Source organism: Crinia signifera, chromosome 6 (assembly GCF_055691185.1).
Source record: "Crinia signifera chromosome 6, ASM5569118v1, whole genome shotgun sequence".
Taxonomy (NCBI): domain Eukaryota; kingdom Metazoa; phylum Chordata; class Amphibia; order Anura; family Myobatrachidae; genus Crinia; species Crinia signifera.
Window position 1 is genome coordinate 234,228,125 of NC_139222.1, and position 7,882 is coordinate 234,236,006.

The following is a 7,882-nucleotide window of genomic DNA, read 5'->3' on the forward strand; positions in this document are numbered from 1 at the left end:
CTTAAGGGGCATACACACGTTGAGATGCTGAGCTGAGCATCCATGCTGAGCATTCTAGGGAAGGATGACTTCCCTTGAACGTCCCGGTGACTAGATCGCCCATACACAAGTCACGCTGTGTGTATGGGTGATCTATGCTAACCAGTGTTCTGGGTAGCACAGGCTGGCAATTTGACTAGCTCTTGACTACATGCAGTCAAAATTTAGTTAGGGGATGTGCAGGACTGCGCAATCTCCATCGCTATGGGGCATACATATGGAACGATCCATGCTTATTTTCTAACCGGCTATAATCGCACCATGTGTTTGACACTTTCAATTATTGATAGTGATCACTAAGGAGACATTGTTAATTTGCTTTCATTTGTTTGCCATGCTAATAAAGTAGCCTGTTGTTAAAAGAAAATTACTTTGTGACCGTCATTTTGATGGTGTCAGAGCCAAAAGTGAAGCACGTAAGTAAGTATTTCAAGTAAGTAAGACCGAAGAGACCAAGCGGCTGCCAGTGGATGCCACACAGTCATATCTGAAAGTATGTGAAAGGTTATGAAAGGTTGCTGTAGAACTGAACAAGGAGTTCTGCAACAGGGAAGTTTGAGTGACTGTAATACTGCACACAAAGGGCAATATTAAATTGGTTTTCACCAGAATTTCAACTCGCTAGCCCCAGGCTAAACCTGAAAAACATGAGCTTGATATGCATAAAAAATCAATCACTTGAATAGTGCACTACAACCTCCCCTCATTTAGACGGGGGATCAGGTGCAATATAACAACTGAATACCACCTAAAATGTTAGATTGAGCTGATCTCCAGCACTGTGCTACCTGGGTCTGTGACTGTATCACTGCCTAAGGTAGGGAAAATGGCTCTAAATTGCACACTCTTCAGTAATGAAAGGTGCCATCTGCTGAGAATAAAGTGGTACACACAGAGACAGAGGGGGCGCAAATGCACTATGCGATCATTACATGACAATAGAATATATCATAAGAGGTTGTTGGTATATCATTGGCCAGTGATATTGGCCTGCCCACCAATTGTCCAGGTCACCTCTTGTCGAGCAGGTCCCCAACACTATGGGGTCACCATCTGGGGCGCAGGGAACCCCGAAACATGATCCAGCCAAGGACCCCTTCAGGGCATAACAATAGAGAATAGTGATAGTAAAGTGATGAAATTATAAGTATGACGGTCCCTACTATGTGTTCAGAGGTAGAGACTGGAGCAGCGTGGTGGGAATCACTACCGGAGATGACAGGCAACAGAGGTGTCTTGAGAGGATATTGCATGCAAGGTACCACATGCGATACCACGCCCTAGTGGATGGGGGCATTTAGAGTTGAGAACCACTGGTCTAGACCAACATTGTTGGTTCCAAATCCAAATATGACCATATGTTTTTGCAAGGGCTTCAGATATTGCCACTTTTAGGAGACTTTATGAAAGAATGAATGAATGAACACATTTTATACAGTATAGCCAGAGAAAGAGGGAAATAGATTTACAGAGTACATATGCACCATCTGCTTAATCTCCTTGTATGTCCTTGCTTATTTTATCTGGACAAAAAACACAATTTCTAAACAATAATTTGTCAGTTTAGGGTTTTGTTTTTCCATGACATCCTTATTGTCCCTTTCGTTTCAGTGATACAGATCTGGTTTCACTGCCAGTTTGAAGCAGTTTCAAACAATAGATTAATTGTGGTTGTGTGTAAAGCCCACAATCGGGCAACACTTTGAGATAAATCAGTTTACCATAAAATTCAGTCAGTTTTGAAAGATCACATTGTTTAATGATAAAAAATATATAATAACTAAAATTACATAAAAATACAATCACAGCCAATGACAAGATGTCTCCAATTTTTTTTTTATGTTTTAACATATAAACTCATTGAAAATGCTAACATGTTAAATGGAGGGAGGTAAGAAGGAAGTGGGGTGGGGGGAGGGGGTTGTGGAATGTACATACAGTCAAGTTATTGATGTAGTACATCATATAATAGAGCAGTGCGGCACTACTGTAGCAATGCCAGAGGCACATTAATAAAAAATGAATAACCGTAAATCACATACAAAAGGACACAAATAGCAGTAGGCTCTTCCTTAAGAAAATGGGTCCACCAATTCAATGAGATCCCCTTATTCAATAGTAATGCTTGCCAGTCTGCATGAAAATTGCATCATGTTTATAGCAAGATTATTATCAGATACACTATACAATGATGTGTAAAAGCTCCGATATTTGTAGGTGCCTCAGTGGTGTCACTATCAGGTGTGTGGGCAGCACCCAGTTGACACTGAAATGCTGACTCTTTCTCAGTGACAGAAGCCTGGTTCTGCAGTGTGACATTCTCCTGCAGCATTCAGCTCCTGTCACAGAGGCGGAGCAGGCACTAGTCTCCAGGGTAAGGCCAACATCTCTGGAGTGATGCAATAAGAATATCTGCAAGGTTACATACCTGGTGACGTTTCTGAGGTACAGAATCTTGGGTGCCAATGGACCTCTCTGTTCCATAAATGCTTGAATGGGTTCATGTTGGCGTGAACGTGGGGCCTATGCCATTTGTCAGAATTGTCCAGATCATTTTCCATAATTGTGGGGGTACATAAAGTCCTCAAAGATGGTCACTAGCATTGCAATGCTACTGGTCAATTACATGTTCAGGTGACCCAGTGGATGAAACCCATACTACAGTACATATAAACACACCTCACACCATTATAGAACCACCAGCAGCTTGCATGGTGCCTTGTTGACAACTTAGTTCCATGGGCTCTATGCTAATCGCAAACCCTACTATCGGCCCAAAACAACTGGAACCATGACTCACTGGACCATAACGCATGTTGCCAGCCCTTTGGTGACCAATTAGGATCATCATGAGCCCAGGTGAGGTCCTGTGTCCAGTCTAATAGCATTAACAGGGGCATTCTGGTGGGTCTTCTGCTGCCATATCCCAGGGATGCTGCACTAATCAGGTAGATATGCAGCTGGTACCTCCTGCATTTAACACACGTGACAGTAGATCGAGGAATGTTGAACATCTTTGGAAAAGTAATATCTCATTTGTCGCGCATAAACTATCATGTCCTTTCACCACAGCTTTGTGGTATAACCTACAAGCACCTTTACATACTGCTCTGACTTTTGGCACTTCAGATAATACTATATTTGTCAATCTTTTCTGCAAAGGATTGTGTACAACCAATTGATTGATGAATTTGTGTGGTCACATGTTCCAATCTGATGGAATGATACAACATATGTACAATGCATTTTGCGAACATGGTACCGCAATGATAAAGCGTGCTGTCATGTGGAGGATCCTGCAGTGTGTATGTGAAAACAATACACCGTATTGGCCCATAGCTAGATCGCAGGATAATTCAGGTTTGTACCCAGCTGTATTTTATGCTATAATCCAGCTGGTTTCATTTTATCACTGAATTGTAAGACTTGTAACAAGGGCAGGTTGGGCTAAGCTTGTTTGAAGGGGATAGGGTAAGGAAAATGAGTAACACTTCCACTAACAAAACACATATTTCCACAATGAGTAATTGCTAATGACCTCATAAACTGCATATATTTACCTACATATCATATTCTTGTTTTCTGATGCTAAAATAAGAACTCTACATTATAAACGGCTCAATGAATGATTTGCCTGTGGCAGAGTTTGCTGATGTGAAAGGCGTGATTACCAACTGACAAACTATAAACATATGCGGTTATAACAATAGAAAAGCACACACTGACCTTCTACCTAGATTTACAATTATAAATGACCACCTATTAGGACAGATGTAAGGTCCAGTTCCACCAAAAGGGAAGAAAACATTTGGCTAGATAGACAGACAATAAATCGACAGGGTCAAAAGGTCAGGATTAAAAAAGATGGACACTTGGAAAGATCAACATTTTACATTTTATTGGTGTCAGTGTCGACATCTGGTGACATGGACCTTCAATTAATGTGACACGTTGCTCGCTTTGCTCAGCACACTTTACAGATCCAATTGCAATCCACGTGGATTATAAAGTATGATAAAGTCCAGAAAATAAATAATCTACTAGGGATGATGAATCCCGGGATTGACATCCTTAATAAAGAAACAACCCATCCCCCGCACATTCTCTTTCATGGGCGAGATGCCAGGAGCCGAGGTACGGGTTGCGTTTTTTTTTTTTATTAGTGATGTAAATCCCAGGACTCCTAGGATTGAGCATTTTCAATCCTGGTTCCGGGATTGAAAAAAATGCTCAATCCCGGTATTCCCGAGATTGACATCCCTAATATAAAAAAAACGGTACTTATGTAATATCTGGGCTTTTTCTTATGAGACCGCGTCCACTCAACACGCTTCGGGCACGGTGGCTCGCCACACTATATAAAATCAACTCCATGCGTAGTTGGATAGTAGGAGTATGAAAAAATGGGGTGCATTTAACATGGGAGCCCAGATAATACATAAATACCAAAAAAACAAACCCAGTACACCCCCCCCCCCCCCCCCACACACACACACACACACACACACCGACCGCCCGCACATTTACTTACATGGGTAGGCATCTGGAAGCAGGGCAGACAGCAACGGTGCCTCTGGGAGCAGGAGGGCAGCCGCAGGAGAGTGGGAGATGCGGCCAGGACTCAGAGGTGTGGTCTGGAGCTGGGATGGTTGTGTTATTGTTGCGGCAGTGCCACCTGCACAGCGTGGCCTCTGACTGTCACAAAGTGCAGAGCCGCACGCCAGGGTCGGGAACAGCTAGGCAGCATACGATTGAAATCCCACCAATTTTGAGCCACATACTGGGATCCTGGAATTAGCCACCCTACTGTCAAACTATTGACAGTATATCTAGAAACTGAAGTTCTATTAATCAAAACCAATATATACTGTATGTGTTTTGAGTTGTACAGGTTGTTTATAGATTTCTTTAAATATTTTGACTATACACTGACAGGCAACAAAACTGAAGTGCCACTATGTTACAAGGTATATTGCATCTAGTGACAAGTCTAATTTAGTAGTGAAAAAAAAAGGGCTGTACTTTTATCGGTCGACAGTCATTAGGTTAACATGCTCAAAGGTCGACAGGTGTCTAGGTCGACAAATGCGTTAGGTCAACATGGGTTAGTTCGAGATGTTTTTTTTCACTTTTTTTACCCAAATGTCAACATGTACACTGTCCACATTGTACTCGCTAAGCTCGGCACACTATTTTATTCTCCCACCACACCCTAGCATGAAATACCGCCTGTCGGCACAAAAAAGTGAAAAACCCCATGTCGACCTTTTGATTGTCAACCTAACGCATGTGTCGACTTAGACACCTGTCGACCTTGTCCCCTGTTGACCTAGACTCATGTCGACCTTCTGCCATGTCAACCAAGACACCTGTCGACCTACCAGCATGTTGACCCAACAGTGTCGACCCATCGACCGTATCCCCTTTTATAATTTAAGAAAGCATCACAAATCTAAGACACTTGTATCAAGCTATTAAAGATGTTTTGTTATTCCCAAACTCGCACAAAGGGGGTCAAACCAATTACGTATGAGTTTAGATCATGAATGCGTGCACCCAAGAAATGCCAATTCCTGGTACCCGCTGCAAGGTAGCACAATCTACCTACAAAAAGCAACCTTGGAATAGTACACAGTACCCCCAAAAAAAACTGGCAAGAGACAGCAGGACCATGTAGCAGGCTGTTCGATACTAAAAAGGTGGTCCTGGAGGTTCATAAAATATATACAACTTCTGCTTTTTTTTGCACTTTTCAGAGCTTATCTCTGACTTTCTCGATTTTCGAGGTGAGCTCGCCTGATTTGTGGTTTCATTTTGCTCTGGTCGAGATGACCAATTTTCCAATTGTCGAGAACATTTGGGTGAGATTTTTCTGGATATTTTCATCTGCCTATTTAATGTGGATTATTGTTTAGGTGCTCGACTGCTTCAAGCCAGTTTCTCACCTTTTTTTTTTACTCGCCTTTCAGGAGTCGTGATAGGGTACTTTAGATTTTCAAATCTGCCCAAAAGCATGCCCATTCCAAAACCACAAGATTTTTTGTTTATGCAACTCTTCCCAGCTCATATTTTTTGGATTTTTTAATACCATTCATTCTGTGGTTAACTTTACAAAAGTGATTTGACTGTTGTGCAATTGCAATGCATACTGTACTTCAGATTTTCAAAGTTTGTTGCTGGAGCATCTATTTCAGCAGCCTTCCAGAAGCATGCTTGAAGATTACTGGATATTATGAAACAGCTTATGATCAGTATAGTAGTTTAATAAATCGCACAGTACATATGCATCTCTAGGATAGATTAAATTCCTTATAACCTTATACATTTCAATGCTATTGTAATATGGGATATACTATTTAACTATTGTACTGAATAGTTAAATATGGAAGCTTGACGCTCGCTTAAATGGTGTTTTTTAAAACTTGTTTCTTTCCTTTGAAAATGTTGTCTGTGCACTTTACAATTGGAGACAAAGGTGATTAAACAAACTGGGTAGATACAAACCGACATGTAGGAAGAAGGGCCATGCTCACAAGCTTACATCTCAGGTGAAACGAGGAAATGCCACCAATCTACAAGGTACATGGGTTTATAAAGTATCTGTCCAGGCGAGAAGGAGAGATCGGCACACCTTCAACTCACCTCATTGGTCAAACATCAACAGGAGGAGTCACTGATGATTGACACTGAAGGAGGCAGAAACTCGGATCGTAAAGCTGCATTAAACAATCAAAACAAAAAATGCAAAACTCGACTAATCTGACTATTTCTTATGGGATTGAACACCCCCAAGTCTCTGGAAAGAAGGAAGATGAAACACTTACAGTAAGTATACTTTTGCTTGAGTTTCTCACAGTGTCTTCTGTTGGGGATAACTAGCACAGGGGATATTGAATACCCTAGTCAAAAGGAAAAAAATGTTTACACTTATGTATAGTGAGTTTTGAAGTGGGCGACGAAGGTTACACAAGCTACAGGTGACCTAATATTGAGGCATCACTCTAGACCAGGCATGTACAAACTGTGGCCCTCCAGCTGTTGTGAAACTGTGGCCCTCCAGCTGTTGTGAAACTATACATCCCAGCATGCCTTGCCATAGTTTTAGCATTCCCTGATAGCAAAACTGTGGCAAGGCATGATGGGACTTGTAGTTTCACAACAGCTGGAGGGCCATAGTTTGGACATGCCTGCTCTAGGTACTTGGATAGGTGCCCTAAATGGATATTGAAATGTAAAAAAGCACAAATGGGGAAAGCAAACGACCTCCACCCAGGGTTGAAAAAACAAAATCAAATATGGACCCAACATTTTTTGGCCAACCACGTAACTTATCAAAAGTAGAATATGTATAAAAAAAATTTCACACAGTCAAAGTACACACTGTAGAAGTGTAAAAAATTATGTTCTCAGAAATAAACCATTAATAATTCCATGACAGGCTGTTCAATCCCTTTTTCTTTTAAGAAATAATAAACAGATATTGGAACTTTTAACTTCTAAAGTGTCACTGTTGTCAGGCATAGATTTCTCTTGATGGCATCTCTCCTGAGGAATCAGACTGCTGTCTCATTAATATCTGCTGAACAGTCATCAATTCTTTAGTAACTAGCACGTTATGAATATCAGTCATTAAGTGCCTCAATGTCATCATGTTTCCTAGTAACAAGAGCAATTAATTCCCTTGAATAAATCTGTTCAAACTACAAAGAATGTTGGTTAGGACAAGGCACACTTGAAGTGTCAGGTAAGACGCCGTACTTATCCATTTTGGAGGTTGCTAAAACTTGAGGCTCCAAGAGAAAAAACCCTGAAATTATCTGGCTAATGTTTTTCATTTTTAAAT